Source organism: Vicugna pacos, chromosome 5 (assembly GCF_048564905.1).
Source record: "Vicugna pacos chromosome 5, VicPac4, whole genome shotgun sequence".
Lineage (NCBI taxonomy): Eukaryota > Metazoa > Chordata > Mammalia > Artiodactyla > Camelidae > Vicugna > Vicugna pacos.
In genome coordinates, this window is record NC_132991.1 from 83,198,343 (window position 1) to 83,215,939 (window position 17,597).

Here is a 17,597-nt window from a genome sequence, read left to right on the forward strand (position 1 = left end):
ACAGGCATGTTAACTATAGTTTAACTATAATTACATTTTTGTGTTTCTTGTAATTAATTTCAAATTGCTGTATGAAATAAATGTATTTGCTATCTTTTCTTTTTAGATAAGTCTCAAATGTAATGTATTTCTTTTGGGCTCCTTAAGGGAGAGTAGCTGTTTAATGTAGAAAGAAAGTGTCTATGAGAACAGGGATATTTGTGTGTTAGTAACTAATACACACCCAGTGCCCAAAATATAGAAGATACCCATATATAGTTGATAGAATCAATCTTTGCATCCCTGTCACCTAGCACAACAATGGACATGAGATACTCAGTAAGTGTTTATTAAATTGAGTTGAAAGATTTGAACATAATTCCAGAAAAAAATTTGAAAGGCTAGAAACCTGACATCAGAATGGCCAGTGTACACTTATTAGTGGGAGCTCAGGAATTCAGAAAGAGTAGACTTAGTGTTGATATGCATTTGAAAAGTTAGCTGCTTGAGTAATATGTACAGACATAATTTAACAATTATGTGATAAAGAAGGCAAGGAAGTGTGATGGATTGTCTCAGGCCAGGTCAACTGCTTGTTGTACTTTAATATCATAACCGCTTGTAGCCTTTGACATTCCTAACAGTGTCTTCATTGACTCTCATGTCTGCCTTTGGCTTCTAGGACACTTCTCTTGGTTTCTTTACCCTTCTAGCTGGTTTTTATAACATCTGTCTGTAATGCTTTTATATTGTAACTGAATATACTATTTTTGAGGGATTTCATGGTTTTGCCTCTAATATGGATAGAGTCAGTGATGACTCTAAAATCTGCATCTTCAGCTCTTTCTGGAGCCCCAGCCCTGTAATTCTGACAGTATTGTGAATATCTTTTCTGGTCATTCCTATAAACTTGGTATCCAACCCTATACTCATGGACTCTCCTGTGTATCTACTTTTCCTCCTGTATCCCTTGTACCTATTACAAGTCACCCAACATTCTAGAAATGTTGACATTAATCTTCAAAGGTAAATCTTCGCATCTTCCACATCCTATTGGTTTTACCTCAGAAAAGTTTCTACAGTTGGTCCTGCTGCCTCTGTATCTATTGCCCCAAACCCTGGACCTCTTCATCCTTCACTTGGGCTCTTGTAATAACTATATACCTGGAATCTTTTCTGGCTTGTTTTTGATGTTGACCCAAGTAATTATTCTGAAAAAACAAATTTGGTCAAGTGCCCTACTTAAAAGCCTATCTCATTCTATCTTAAGCATGTTTCCATATTCCATTTTTATTTCTAACTTCTCCTACATTTCTTGTGTTCCAACTATCTCAAGCTTCCTGTGACCCTCAGTTTGAGTGCCTTCATGTCTGCTAGGCAGGATTGGAAGGAGGAATTGGAGCACAGAGGGAGTGAGTTAGCCCTTGTCTGTGGGACCAAGGAGTCATAAAATCTTCAGCTGGATCTTGAAGGATAAGTTTACTTCAGCAGTCCTTCTAGCTTCTTTTAATTCTCTCCAGTTCTTTTAGTTAAATGCCAGTTCCAGGTTCTAGAGACAATATTACTGAACCAATGCATCCATACTTTGGTCACAGGCCTCCCTGATCACAGGCTGCTGGATCCTTGTGGTCGCCTGTGTTTGCCATGGTCTGCTGGGGTAGGGATGGGACTGAAGTGACATAATGTAGTTCAGACAGAACCAGCAGAGTCATAGGCCAGGCAGTAGGGGCTGTGTGGGCTGTCGTAGCACTGGAGATGGTTTTGTAATTAGAAAAAAGACTTAGGAACAAATCCTTTTGGTGACATGAGAGCTGTGGAAGACAGATATTGCTAGGCTGATTGTTTGCTTCAGGGATGTATTCCTCATCTTCCAACCATTGGCTCAATTCTGGTTTTTCTTTGATGCTGTTTAATTTATTGAATAATCTTTCCTTCACTCATTGATCTGAAATGCCACTTTCATCAGATATAAATGTCCCATGATTATTTCAGGTTTTTAAATTCTGTTCAAGAATAGTTAGTGTTAGTTAATTTTGGCATTTACTGTGCAGATACGCACCGTGTATTCTTGTTCTCAAATTTATTAGCTAATCTTAAAATTGCTTTCTTCTGGATGAGCTTTAGAATTAATATATCAAATAATCATGCAAAACTGACAAGTAACAAAATTGTATTAGAATTTTGATTGGGATTGCATTTAGTTTACACACACACACACACACAGACATATATGTATATGTTTTCCCTTTTCATTTTCTAACTGGTTATTACTAGTATATGGGATAACTATTGATTTTTATTATTTATCTAATACTCAGATATCTTAGTGAATTTTCTCTCTGGTTGGATGGTTTTCAGATGATTCTTTTGGGTTTTCTTGTCACACAGCTAATTATCTGCAAATAGTGATTATTTTGTCCCTCCTTTTCCAGTATTCATACTCCTGATTTCTTTTTCTCATCATTGCATTGGCTGGACTACAGTGCTGTCCATAAGAGGCGCAGTTAGAGCCACGAATGTGAACCATGTCTGTAATTTAAATTTCTAGTAAGCATATCAAATAAAGTAAAAAGAAACAGGTAACTTTAATATGTTTTACTTAATCCAGTATATCCAGTATATTCAACATGTAATCAGTATAAACAGTGTTAATGGGTTGTTTTACATTTTTTTTCCCATACTGTCTTTGCAATCCCATGAATATTTTACATTTAGAGCACATCTCAGTTTGGACAAGGCACACTTCAGGTGTTCAGTAGCTAGAAGGTCTTTTGAATTTTTAATGTCAGGTATTGTTATTAATTTCCAAAAGCTTTTCCTTATTTTTAGTTCTTCTATATACTATCCTGTTGATTAATCAACAGGATAGTCTCTCTTATCCCTTTGAGAATATTAATTACATATACATATTTAAAGTGTTTCCTCTGTTTTCTGCATTGTCTGTTTCCATTTTGTTCCCTTTCGTCTCTCCCCCTTCTTTCGTTTTCATCTCTGTTTTTCATTGTGATACTTTTTTACTCAAATATCTGATGGTTTAGAATTTTATCTTCTGTCTGGATTTTGGTTCTGTTATATCTTCCTGTTCCTAATTTATTTTTTCATCAATAAATTCTCAACATTGGCACTAGATTTAACATTAAGAAATAGATCTGAGTATGCCATATTCCTGCATAAAAATCCAAATGGCTCATCAGAGATTTGGATAATGTCTAAATCACTTAGCACAGCACGTGGGGCAATGGCAGTGAGGCAGTATTTGTTTCCCAGAGCTGCTGTCACGCCACGGATTTGGTGACTCAAAGCAACAGGAATTTATTCTCTTACAGTTATTAGAGGCTAGACGTTTGAATCAGCATTCTTGGGCTGAAATTAAAGTGTTCCCAGGGCTGGGCTCCTTCCAGAGGCTCTAGAGAAGAATCTTTTCTTACCTCTTTAGCTTCTGTGACTGCTGCATTTGGTGGCACCACTCCAGTCCTTCAGGCCAACATCCTCAAATCTCTCTCCCTACTTCTCCCTCACTTTGCCTTCACTGTGTGTCAGACTGTGTGCTGCCTCTCTTTTACAAGGATGCTGGTGATGGCATTTAGAGCCCACTGGGTAATTCAGGACTGTCTCCCCGTTGCAGAAGCCTTAATTTAATAACACCTGCAAAGAACCCTGTCTCAAATAAGGTAACATTTACCGGTTCCAGGGATTAAGACCTGATGTCTTGGAGGTTGTTTATCAGTCTACAACAAGTATTTAGAGTTTTCTTAAATTGCCCTTTTCTTGAATACCTCTTCTTTTGCAAATACTAAAACTGCCTGCAGTTGCCTCTCTTCTTGTCTACTTGACCAAAAATGTACGGATCAGTAAATATTTGTTGAGGAGTTTCAACATTTATTGAGTATTAAATACTAGGACCTGCTATGAGAGACTATTTAATTAGGAAAACAAAAGGTATAGTAAGTGTGCACCTGCACCAAAGCCTCTCCAGCGCAAATTTCTCAGAAGGGATTTGCTAAGTCATAGGATTTACATTTTTAGGTTTAGCTGCCGGATTGATACCAAAGAAGCTGCACTTCCCCCAGTAATGTCAAAAGCCGTCTTATTTCTATATCCTTGCCAATACGTGTGATTTTTTTTGTTGTTGTTATTAAAAAAATCTGATGGGGGCAAATGATACTGTTTTAATTTGCATTTCCATGATTACTAGTGAGGTTGACCATTTTTTTCCATAGTTAATAGACATTTGGATTTTTTCTGTGAATATACATAGTCCATTTTATCTATTGAGTTCTCTTTTATTTATAGAAATTCTACAAATACTATGGATATGAATTGTTCATATAGGTTGTTGCTATCCTTATTTACATATGAGGAAACTGGCACAAGAAATAAGTAAATTGAAAAGATTCCCCCCCCCCACCCACCTAATGGACAGATGGATAGGTGAATGAATAAGTGAGTGAACACGTCTAGATCCATAGCTGATTAAAAAATAGAGCAGGGATTTTGGACCCACCTGTGTCTGGTTTTAAGGCCTCTTCTTTAGAGTATATTTGGCTGCCTTGCAGAGAATGAGGAAGTTAATAATGAGGCAGTGGTGTGCTGAATTTTGACTCAGAATACTTAAATACTAGCTCTGTTTACTAGCTCTGTGAATTTGGGCTGTTGTTAATAAATATTTTTTTAATGACTATAATGACGGCTAAGCTATCTGCAAGTGATTAAGAAAAGCATTGAGACGGTAAGTAGAAGTATTGTATATACAGTGACATACTGTTTATAAATCTTAGTAATTCTTCTTAGCCATCATAATAATGATTGAAAAACTTAATATACTTTATAAAAGTTTTGGATATACCTTTTTAACAAAATAAGCTTTATTTTTTAAGTGTGTTTTCTAGTTCACAGCAAAATTAAACAGAAGGTAGAGAGATTTCTCATATACCCCCTGTCCTATGCACAGCCTCCCCGATTATCAACATCCCGCACCAGAGTGGTACATTTGTTACAACTGATGAACTCATGTTGATGCATCATTATCATTGAGTCCTTAGTGTACATTAGAGGTCATTCTTGGTGTTTACAGTCCATGGATTTTGACAAATATGTAATGTCATATTTGTATTCTACCATTATAGTATCATACAGAGTTGTTCTACTGCTCTAAAAATTCTCTCTGCTCTGCGTGTTCATCCCTCCTTACTCCTTAACCCTTGGCAACTTTCTGCTGTCTTGGTAGTCTCAATACTTTCTCAATAGCTTTGCCTTTTCCAGAATGTCGTATAGGTGGAAGCATGTAGTATGTAACCTTTCAGATTGACTTCTTTCACTTAGTAGTCTGCATTTGAGTTTCCTCATTTCTTTTTTGTTCTTTTACTTTTTTTTTTTTAAAATTGAAGTATAGTCAATTTACAATGGTGTGTCAATTTCTGGTGTACAGCATAACAGTTCAGTTATACATATACATACATATATTTGTTTTCATATTCTTTTTCATTATAGGTTACTATCCTCCTTTCTCTTTAGTGCTCCGTAATATTCCATTGTCCAGACGTAGCAGTTAACATTCACTTGCTGAAGGACATCTTGGTTACTTCCAAGTGTTGTCAGTTATGGATAAAGCTGCTATGAACAGTTGTATGTAGTTTTTCTCTCTAGACATAAATATTCAACTCATTTGAGTGAATATCAAGGATATTGATTGCTTGATTGCTGGATCATATGGGAAGAGTGTGTTTAGTTTTGTAAGAAGCTGCCAAAGTGTCTTCCAAAGTGCTGTACCAGTTTGCATTCCCACCAGCTGAATGCGAGTTCCTGTTGCTCTGCATTCTTGTCAGCATTTGGTGATTTTGGATTTTGACTGTACTAATAGGTGTGTGGTGGTATATATGCTTTTTTGTTGAAAGCTTACATGATAAAATGTCATTTGCTAGTATGATAGACGATGTTTCCAGAAAAACTCAACAGAATATTTCCTATAAGGTTTGGAGGTAGAAATGTCTCCAGGAAAAGGTTGATATTTGGCTGTGATTAACCAGATCATGAATAGTAATGCTTGTCTTTATGTGTTTGTTTTTCAGGTATTGAAACAAAGGCACATACCTTGAAGGCACTAGCACCTCCTACCATTGTCAACTGGTAAAATGTTAAATTTTTTTAACTACAAAATTTCTCTTTATTAGGCATACAGTGTATTAAGTTAAAACCAAGTGTTGGTAAACAGTCAAAGAAAAAACTTTCTCTTTCCATTTTGTGAGTGTAGAATTATGAAAGGTTTGAGGAGATAGCTTTTAAACTAATTCTGACTCCATGTAAGCCCATTGGAATATTAAACATTTGGATGGTAGCAGAAAGTGTTAGTCGTGCAGTAGAGACAAAGTATTCAGAATACTTTCGTCTGTATGTGAAGGTGCCCTAGGTTATACGCTTGGAAGGAGATGGGGACAGCAGCAGGTTTGCTACTCTCTTGGCTGAACATGAAAAGGTTTCTTAGAGTCAGGCTAAATACTTCTCATAGTTATTGAAGGTGGATTCTTTTTTCTTACACCTTCTATTTTTTAAAACATAATCTAATTTTTGAAAATTTATGGGAAAGCTGCAGAGTCCAGAAAACTGGGCACACAGGAGAATGGAGGGGAGGAGAGGGAGGACAACTCTTTATCTTGGTAGCTTTGATTTTGAAACCTGTTTAGAAAAAGCTTTATTAGAGGTAAAATAGTTGAGAATTAATGGAAAGAAGAAAATACTTTATGTAAATAATTTAAAAAGGAAAGGAATAAGATCATATGAATAAAATGTAAAAAAAAGACTGAGTATTGACTAAAGAAAGTAATTGCATGTTTAAACCTTCTTAACTATTTAACATTTAGATAGTACAAATAATTAAGTTGATTTAGTGGTGATACTGTCATTCATCCAGTTATATATAGTTCCACAGTGTAGTTATAACTTCCTGATTATATATGTCATTTGCTTTTCCTTAAGTTTGTTTTTAACTGATGTGCCAGAATATAGGTAAGAGGGGCTCTTTGGGTGAGGAGGTAAATGGTGGAGAAGGAAACATCTAAGGAATCTTACTGGACAATTTATAAGTCCTTGAACGTGAAATAACAGACATAGAGTTAGGTTGGCTAGTCTTCGGTATTGCAGAGTTATTCTAGGCTGTTGTAGCTTTTACTCATAAAAAGAATAAGCATCTTAAAATTATCTCAGATTAAACTGTCTTGAAATCGTAGACACCTGAGTCTCTTTACATTCTCAAAGGCTAAACTTGCCAGAAGAGCTTTCTTTAATCACACATTCCTATTTTGCTCATTATAAGCACATTTACTTTTGCTGACATGTTTCATATATTTGAAACTTACATTTAGCCTCTGGCCTTGGAATTTTCTTTAATTTTATTTTTAATTTTATCCTAGGGAAGGAAATAGGTAAATTCAAAGGTGAAATTTTTAATCCAGCTAAATCAACCTTCACTTAAAAATTAGGTCATCTCTTGACTCTCTTAGGTATAGTTTATGTAATACTAAATATATTACTTAGCTGGATTGAATTGGAATTATAAAGACCCTCAGGTACCAACTAGACAGGCTGATGTCATTATACAATTTAATAGTTCATATTTCCTGAAATGTTTATGTAGTTGGCTCTCATTTACTTTTTGTATGAGATAATTGGAATAAATAAGGAATGTTTTTCTGCCCTACCATTTGGGTAATATAATGGTGACTGAACATGCCATTCTCCTCATTCCCCTTCAATGAATCAACCTTGAGCAAAATTCTAATATAAAAAGCAGTACTTCTGTACAGAGAATTTCTTTATCATTTCTTTTGGATATAATAATAGAAAGAGGAGGGTGTATAGCTTGGGAACGTAAGGAGAAAGCACAGTAGGAATAAACTTTCGCATAGATGAGGAGGTTGAGGCAGAATGTTTCAGAACCCTGAACCTGGGGTGGGTATGTGTGTGGTTGTCTGGGTAGGAAGTGGTTGGCGGTGGACCGCACGACAGTGAGGTAGATGAATGACTGCAGAGCTACCTCCGAGTACTCCCCTGTGTGTTGCTGGGTCCTGGCATGAGGTTGTTAAGGATAGACCTAAACCCTTGAGAGTTGGGGAAGCTTGTTGAGGATCATCTTTAGAGGTATGGAGGCTGTGTAAGTTGAATTGGTTAAACAGAGTTGGTCCTCAGTTCCACATGTATATTCCACATGTATTGTCTATTTTTGGGACTTGAGTGGGATCTAGAGGGTGGGATTCAATAGTTCTGTGTCATAAAGTCTAAGGATGTTTAGATCTTTGCATGGAGTACTAGACATAAGGAAAAAATATTAGTATGTATATATTTTCTTAAACAAATTTGCAATCATCTGGCTGAAGCTCATGGAGAGAAATTCCCAAAACTGACTGGCTAGCTAGGGATAGATGGAGTAGTACCAATTCCAAATACAAGATGTGTTAAACATCATTGTTCTTTTCGCTTGCTGTTATTTTATAAAGGACTTGATGGATGGATTTCAGCCTCTTTTAATCTTTGAAGTCTTTATTAAACATGAATCAGTAATAATAGCAGCTGAGATCTGAGTGTTTATTATAAGGCAAATGTTACATCCTCTACATGTATTAACTGTTAATGTGATACAGATATTATTGTCCACATATTGCAGGTGGTGAAACTGAGGCTTGGAAAGGTAATTTACCTAAGGTGACGTTTAGTAAGTAGTAGAGCTAAGTGTCAGGCCCAGTCTGGCTCTATATTCTAAGCTCTCAATAAGAGTACAGTTGAATTGGCTTCAGTGTCTTCAGAATCAGAGGGGTGTAAAAAATAATCAAGATAAAAGAAAGATATTGATATTGATATCCATAGTTTTGTATAAACAAAATTTAAAGCACTACTAAAACATACATTGTTATTTTATAATTTATGTTGAGTGCTTTCACCTACTTGTTTGTTCCTTAAGGGAGTTTCCGGAGGCATTTGTTCTGTGAGGATTTGTTATCCTGGTTTTATAGTGAACCTGAAGCTTGGTGAGGTTAGTTGACTTGCCCCATGTTACACAGGGAGTAAGTAGGGGACCAGCATCAAATCCAGAGCACAGCTGTAGTTCTAAAAGGAGCAAGTCTGTTGAACAGTTTTTGTATGCAATCAAACCAGTGTTGCAAGTAATAGGACCTTCAGTAGGTCATGTGAAGTATGGAGATAAAACAAAAACCTGTCTGTTTTGAAACTCCAATGAAACAGAACTTTGTACCCAAACCAGCTATACTAATAACTAGCATTTATTACACCTTTACATTTTCTAGAGTCCCTTATATCTACTGCATTTCACCTTATCTACACTTGAAATTTTGTGCAAATGGGGATATATAAGGTACAGAAAAGTTACTTTATAAAAAAAGATCAGACTTAACTGGAGCCCAGGCTACAGTTGATTTGCTTAACTTCTTGAAATGATTAATTGTAGAGTGACTAGATCGTTCTGGTTTGCCTGGAACTTTCCTAGTTTTAATACTGAAAGTTCTGTGTCCAGGAAATCCTGAAGTCCCAGATCATTCTAATTAATTATCCCACTTTGTGGTAAGTTGGGGATGGAAGTAGGATTGCCGTATAAAATACGGGGAACATAGTAAAGCTGAATTTCAGATAAACATTGAATAATGTTTTACTGTTATGTCCCATATATTGAATGACCATATGTATGCTGAAATTTACTTGTTGTTCATCTGAAATTCAGCTTTAACTGGGGGTAGTGTAGTTTTGTTTGTTAGATCTGGCAACCCTAAGGAAGAATGAAGGGACATTTCAATGGGTAAAAGTCCACTTCCTGCTTTTTTGTGCGGACGTTAGGCTTTATACATTTATCTGCTTAAGGAAGCATCGTCATCTGGCAGTTTCCTTTTCTGGGGTACTTGACTTGTTCTTTTAGCCAAGTGAACAGAGGTGTGAGAGGTCAGGATGATTGTATGAAACCAGATTTTGCCAATGCATTACAACTGGTGTGTGTGTGTGTGTGTGTGAGAGAGAGAGAGAGAGCGAGAGCGAGAGCGTGAGTGTGAGCGTGTGTTGGTTTGAGCAATTCTCCTTTACTTTTTCAGGAAACTTAACCTAAATCTGAGCCCATCTCCTCTTTGTTGGATCAGTCTGTCAAACACTGCAGTCTCACAGACCACCCACATTGTCTAATGTGTTAAAAAGTATTTCTGTTGTTGTTAAGGTAATACATTCACATGATTCAAAATGAAAAGAAGTAAAGACTTTCCCCACCCCTTTCTTGCACCTGTTCCTTTTCCCCAGCATGGAGACTCTCTGTGATCTAATTGGAAAATGTTGGAATTTTTTAAATGGACTTTTAGAAGTCTTCTTGTTGAGTGTTTTTATCTTTTTTTTTTTTTTTTTAAGCAGGGAACCTCTTTCCTACTCCTCCCCTAACTCCCAAAAGGTGGAGGGAAACACCTTACATAGAAGACAGAAATGGGTTGCTCAGGTCATTTAAATTTTCAGGGTTTAATGGTTGTCAGTACTTCTAAATCAGTTTGGGAGTCCTTGTCATCAGTAGAATATAGTCTTGAAATAATTCTAGTTGGATTTCCTCAACATCAATGGTGAACAAATTAGGCTTTAGTGACTTGGAACAAGGTCTCATAGTAATGAGCTGAGACTGGTGTAGGTGTGTATGTGTGTATTCTTGTGCATAGATGTATTTAAAATCCCTGTTTTATGTTGAGCAGAAAAAAGTGTAAATTCCCTTGTCTAATTTCTCTGTTTCATACTGGAATTTATGGTAGGATCCAGCATTTTTTTTTGAAAGAACATCTGGCTTGGATTTTATTTAGAAAAGGAAAATGGAATAAAGTAGTAGATTAAAAATAAAAATATCTCAATCAGGTTAGGGAAGTTAGGTTACTATATTTGTGGTTCAAGGAGAATGCCCAAAGGTCCTATGTTATTTCAACTATTATAATAAAAGGACTGAAAATTTAAAATTTACAGTGGATAACTGAGGATTATGTAAAGTTGTCTTTGTTCAGTTGCTTTTTAATTTTTCAAAATATTTCCAAAGGTTTAATTTTTTATTTAATATTTTTATTGAGGCATAGTTGATTTATAATATTGTTAGTTTCAGATGTACAGCAAAGTGATTCAGTTATATATCTATATATATTTTCAGATTGTTTTCCATTATAGGTTATTATAAGATATTGAATGTAGTTCTCTGTGCTATACAATAGATCCTTGTTGCTCATCTGTTTTGTGTATAGTAGTTTGTATCTGTTAATTCCATACTCCTAATTTATCCCCCCCACCCCTTTTGGTAATTGTAAGTTTGGTTTCTATATCTGTGAATCTGTTTCTGTTTTGTATATAGATCCATTTGTATTATTTGTTAGAGTCTACATATAAGTAATATATAATATTTGTCAATCTCTCTGATTTACTTCACTTAGTATGATATTTTTTAGGTCCATCCATGGTGCTGCAAATGGAAATATTTCATTCTTTTTTATGGCTGAGTAATATTCCCGCGTGCGTGTGCGCATGTGTAAGACACACACACAGATACATCTTCTTAAACCTGTTCTTCTTAAATCTCCTAATGGGCACTTGGGTTGTTTCCATGTCTTGACTATTATAAGTAATACTGCTGTGAAAATTGGGGTGCATGTATCTTTTTCATTTAGAGTTTTGATCTTCTCTAGATACATTCTCAGGAGTGGGATTGCTGGATCGTATGGCAGCTCTATTTTTAGTCTTTTAAGGAACTTCCATGCTGTTTTCCATAATGGCTATACCAATTTACATTGCCACCAACAGTGTAGGAGGGTTCCCTTTTCTTCACACCATCTCTAGCATTTATAGTTTGTAGATATTTTGATGATGGCCATTCTGACAGGTGTGAGGTGACACCTTATTGTGGTTTTGATTTGGATTTCTCTAATAATTAACGATATTGAGCATCTTTTCGTGTGCCTGTTGGCCATCTGCAGGTCGTCTTTGGAGAAATATCTGTTTAGGTCTTTTGCCCATTTTTTGATTGGGTTGTTTGTTTTCTTGTTATTGAATTGTATGAGCTGTCTGTGTATTTTGGTATATTGCTTGTCAGTGGCATTGTTTGCAAATATCTTCTCTCATTCCTTAGGTTCTCTTTTCATTTTCTTTATGGTTTCCATTCTGTGCAGAAGCTTGTAAGTTTGATTAGGTTCCATTTGTTTATTTTTACTTTTATTTCATTTGCCTTGGGAGACAGATTTAAGAAAATACTGCCACAATTCATATTAAAGAATGTTTTGCCTATATTCTCTTCCAAGAATTTTTTGGTGTCATGTTTTTAGCTTTTTAAACCATTTTGAGTTTATTTTTGTGTATGGTGTGAGGGAGCGTTCTAACTTCCCTTCTGTGATTTACATGTGGCTGTCCAGTTTTTTCAACACCACTTGCTGAAGAGACTGTCTTTTCTCCATTGTATTTTCTTACCTCCTCTTTCATAGATTAATTGACCATAGGTGTGTGTGTTTATTTCTGGGCTCTCCATTCTGTTTCACTGATCTATGTGTGTGTTTTTGTGCCACTACCACACTGTTTTGATTACTGTAGCTTTGCAGTATTGCCTGAAGTCTGAAAGGGTTATGCCTCCAGCTTTATTTTTTTTCTTTAAGATTGCTTTGGCAATTCTGGGTTTTTTGTAGTTCCATATAAATTTTAGTATTATTTGTTCTAGTCGTGAGTATTTTGATAGGAATTGCATTAAATCTGTTGGTTGCTTTGGGTAGTATGGTCATTTTAACAATATTTATTCTTCTAATCCAGTAGCATTGGATATCTTTCCATTTCCTTGAATCATCTTTGAGTTCCTTTAACAGTGCTTTATAGTTTTCAGCATATAGATCTTTTGCCTCTTTGGTTAAGTTTATTCTTAGGTAATTTATTTATTTATTTATTTTGATGCAATTTTAAATGGGATTTAAAAAAACTGCTTTTCAATTTTTAATTTAAATATATTTATGGTGAAAACTTGAATTTTTTCTCCCCTTTCCCCTTTCTTTCCTTCCCTTTCTTCCTCTCTCTCTTCCAATATATGCCTTTAGGGCCAAAATTTTATTTTCTGAGGTTAGAATAGATATAAGCTCCATAGTTTCTTAAAAAGAAAAAGACTAAATAAACTATGACTTGTCAGATTTCCTAGTTGTGAATGAACGTTCATTTAATCCAGATGACTCAATCTTTTAATAATGACTTTCTGATCCAGAATTTCTTGACCTTTTTAACTTGTTGTATTAAGAAAGTACTTACATGGATTAATGAGCTCGAGTTTTAGTCACAGTCTATGATTTCATTCATAGAAGAGTAATAGCTGTGGGGTCAGAGTTCAGATTTTTAAAGTTGTTAAAGATTGTGTTACTATTTGGAGTTTTAGAAAGGAAAAATTATTTTTCTTTCAATAAGGAAAGAGTGATAACCAGTGCAGTGCTGAGTCAGCATAATAAGTTAGCTTGTATGTTGATAGTTGTAAGAATTAAAAAAAACTTTCCTACAGTTGGGTCTGGGTTTGGTTTGTTTGTTTGGTTTTGTTTTTGGCAGCAGGGAATATAGTCAGTGAATATTTCAAAGCCATTCTTCTGAATCAGATAATGTATTTTTCATATCTTTATTAGGGATTTAGCATTGGGAAGCAAAAAGCAAACATGTTCATCAGAGCCAGGAGCCCGCCTCTGAAGAAACTTTCCTGATAGCAAATCATATTTGCTGGTTGTGTTTTCCATTACAACTCGTTAGAGACTAGTTCTGGGAAGGAAAATTTTTCTCTCTGCCCTTGACCTCAGTTATTTATTTCAGAATAAGTAATTTGGATAATTTATCAGGGGACTTTTGTTTCTGTAGAGTGTATATGATTGTGACCTTTGTGGAAAGTAGACTCTAAGGTAATGAAGGACTTTATCTATTTTTTGTCTTTTAAAAACTAGTACAGTATTAAAAAAAAAAACTAGTACAGTATTAGAACTTAGAAAGTATGGAGGAATTAAAGCATGTAGGTGGGTTTTGGAGTTAAACACGTTAGTTAAAATCATCTGTTAGCTGTGTCTTTGGGCATGATCTGCTAGCTACTACGGATTCCTTGATATCTATTGCTGTGCAATCCACTTACTTATACCTCATTAGAGATAAAATGTTAAGCTGTATTTTTTTCCAGATATGAATAGTTATATAGTATTGATGCATGTCTTGGTGTTGTAGAATCCAGTCTAGCAAACAGAAAGGAGCTCCAAAGAGCTGTACAAAGCAAGAGATTTTTATAGATCTCAATGATCAGGGACAAGGGCATTATACTGGGCATTTGCTGATTGGTTAAACCTGGATTGCTTTCCTTGTATGGAGCAAAGTGGTGGTACTGGAGCCAGATCAGGTGACTTGTGCTGAGCAGCCATTGCTGGTTGGGTGACCTAGGCCTGCCTTGTCTGGAACTGCAGAGCATAGAAATTTAGCCAAGTTTTGCTTTGCTGATGTTGGACTTAGCATCAGAGACTCCATTTTGGGATTAATTTGGTTACTTTAACACAGCCTTTTGCCCCTGAAACAATACTGCCGTGTCTTCTAAACTTTGCCTTCAGACTGTACTACTTACCATTCCTTTTTATTATAGTCACCTGTCCCCTTATTCCTTAAATACTGGAACATCAGGCTTCCTATGACTCTACCACTACCCTATCATGATTCTTCGTGGATTCAGTATTTTTCCAACACCACAGCCTTTCGGTTCTTTGACCTCCTGCCCTTAAATGATCTCATACTCCAATTTTTTAAAAAAATTGTGGTACAATACATGCAACAGTTTACTATTTTAATCATCTTTAAGCATGTAGTTCGTTAGCATTAAATATATTCACATTTTTGTGTAACCATCACTATCAGCCATCTCCAGAACTTTCCCATCATTCCAAACTCTGTACCCATTAAATACAACTTTCCATTCCCCATCCCCTAGGCCCCTGGCAGCTACCATTATACTTTCTGTCTTCATGAATTTGCCTATTTTAGATATCTCATGTAAGTGGTATTAAATATTTTGTGTCTGCCTTACTTCATTTAGTGAAATGCCTTCAAGGTTCATATATGTAGTGTGTATCAGAACTCCATTCCTGTTTCAAGGTTGAATAACATTCCATTGTGTGGCTATCACATTTTGTTTATACATTCACCTATCAATGGATATTTGGATTGTTGCTGTCTTTTGGCTGTTTTGAATAATGCTGCTGTGGACTCTGGTATAGAAATATCTGTTTGAGTCCATGCTTTCAATTCTTTTGGAAATTACACAGAAGTGGAATTGCTGGATCATATTGTAATTCTGCATTTAATTTTTTGAGGCGCCACCAGTGTGTTTTCAGTAGCAGCTGTGCCATTTTACATTCCCACCAGCAATGAATAAGGGTTCCAGTTTCTCAGCCTCCATCTCCTCACCAATGCTTGCTATTTTCTGGTTTTCTAGGTGTTTTTGTTTGTTTTGTTTTTGGATAATGACCATCCTAATGGGTGTGAAGTCTTATCTCATTGATGCTTCTGTTTACATTTATCTTTGTCCTTGTCTGTGTTGACTTTACGGTGATGTGTGTAAAGCTGGTCAGTCCTTCTTGACTCCACCTTCTTGGTTTTCCTCTGTCAACACTGAACCTCCTCATGCTCTGTTTGCTGGTCCCACACATCTCTGAATCCTCTAAATGCTGACTGACCCCAGGATCTGCCATTTGCACCTCTTCTCATTCCCTAGACCATCTCATCCAGTCTCATGGCTGAAATACCATGAATATGCTGAGAACTCCCGAAGTTACCTATTAGAAAATGAAATGATTCTTTTTCAAAATCTGCTCCTCCTATGGTCTCCCCTTTCTCAATAAAGGACACCTCAATATTTTTCAGTGTCTCAAGCCAAAAACCTTAGAGTCACACCTTTTTCTCTCTCCCTGTACCTTCAAAATAGAGTCAGAATTGGGTCATTTTTCCCTGCCTTCCTCATCCTCATTCTGGTCTAAGTCGGTGTCATCTCACATCTGGTCCTTGGTGAGGCTCCTGCAGCAGCCATAGTCGTCCTTTTTGTGGTAGGTCATATGGTTTCATTCGTGTCAGTATGGTTCTCTCAGTGGTCTGCCAGGCCTTTCAGGATCTGGCCCCATTTTCACTGTCCTCTCTGACCCCATCTCCTGTCACTGTCCCCCTCCCTCCCTGGGCTCAGCTAGAGTACTCTTCTCTCAGATATCCACGTGACTGTCTGCTGATCACATTTGAGATGCCTTTCCTTACTGCTTTATAAAGCGACAGCCTTCTCCTACCCCAAATTCATTCCCTTTAACCTGCTTTATTTGTCTCAGTAGCTCCTGTTACCTCTTGATATTTCATTGTTTGTGCATGGTCTGCTTGCCTCCTATGTTTTGTTCATGAATGTGATTGCATTTTCTGGAAGAGTTCTGGGCACGGAGTCTGTATTCAATATATGTTTGGCAAATGAATGATTGAATCGTTGTGTGCACTTGCTTTTCTGTAGATTAGAGTTTTGAATGTGGGATTGCAAAGAATGTGTGTATGTGTGTGTGTGTGTTTTAAATACTGCCAGATTACTTCATTGCAGTCTGGATATTGTAGTCTTTTACATATTTGTAAAACTATTGGATGAAAATTAGTATGGCTTCATTTTGATCTTGGTTACAAATTAAGGAGAACATATTGTCTGTATGTATTAGCCATCTGCATTGCCTCTTTTGGCTTCTCTATACATATTCTTTGCCCAGTTTCCCTTTGTGTTGCTTGCATTTTTTTTTAATTTATAGGCATTCTCTGAATATTTTGTCATTTTTTTCCTCCCTAAATCTTGTTTTCCTTTTGGTTTTTAAAATTTTGTTTCCTCATAGAGAAATTTTAAATCTTTAAAACTTACATGGAATTACTCTGTAAGAATTAATAAGAAAAATTTGAAAAGTATGACTAGTGAGGGTCTTACCAGATATTTAAAGCAGTAGTTCTCAGACATTAGTGCACATGAAATCACGATTGCTGTTTAAAACTGAGTCTGCCACTAGTTTTCAGTTTATAGGTGTTGGGAAGGTAAGGAAAAGAGAGATATGTCTGAGGAGTCTTCATTTTAAATATTCTAAGGTAATCTGATACGATTGGACCATGGCTCACAGTTGAAGAAAGATTACTGTAAATCTGCTGTCTTCAGTGTAGTGTGGTATTAGCAAAGCAGTAGACAGATGGATCCAAGAAACAGAATAGGGTCTGGAAATGGATGCAAGTGTGAATAAGAACTTACTGAAGATGACATTTTGGTTAATTGAGAAAGGATGGTTTATTTAATAAATGATTCAGACAGTTCATCTGAAAGAAAAAGTTAGCATTCTCCTTCACACAATGGAGAAAAATAAACTCCTTGTTGATTAAATGTCCAAATATAAAGATTATACCAATACTAGGAAAAATATAGGATACCATTAGTTTAACCCTGGGATGGAGATTGGAAACCTAGAAGCTGTAAAGGAAAAGATGAACAGGTTTAGTAGTTCAGATTTACTTTATGAAAACGATACTCATTCTAAGATGTGGCAACGTAATTAAGTACCTATGACTGGTTTCCTAGTGTGGAT

General features: G+C 36.0%; 1 protein-coding gene across 2 annotated transcripts in view; it reads left to right on the forward strand.

The window, feature by feature from the left end:
- ACSL3 (acyl-CoA synthetase long chain family member 3) overlaps positions 1-17,597 on the forward strand; it is a 57,313-nt gene that overhangs the window by 11,665 nt on the left and 28,051 nt on the right. For both annotated transcript variants that reach the window (XM_072961737.1, XM_072961738.1), the window contains exon 2: positions 6,048-6,105. The gene's annotated coding sequence lies outside the window, so the exon portion shown is untranslated. The remainder of the gene's footprint in view (positions 1-6,047; positions 6,106-17,597) is intronic.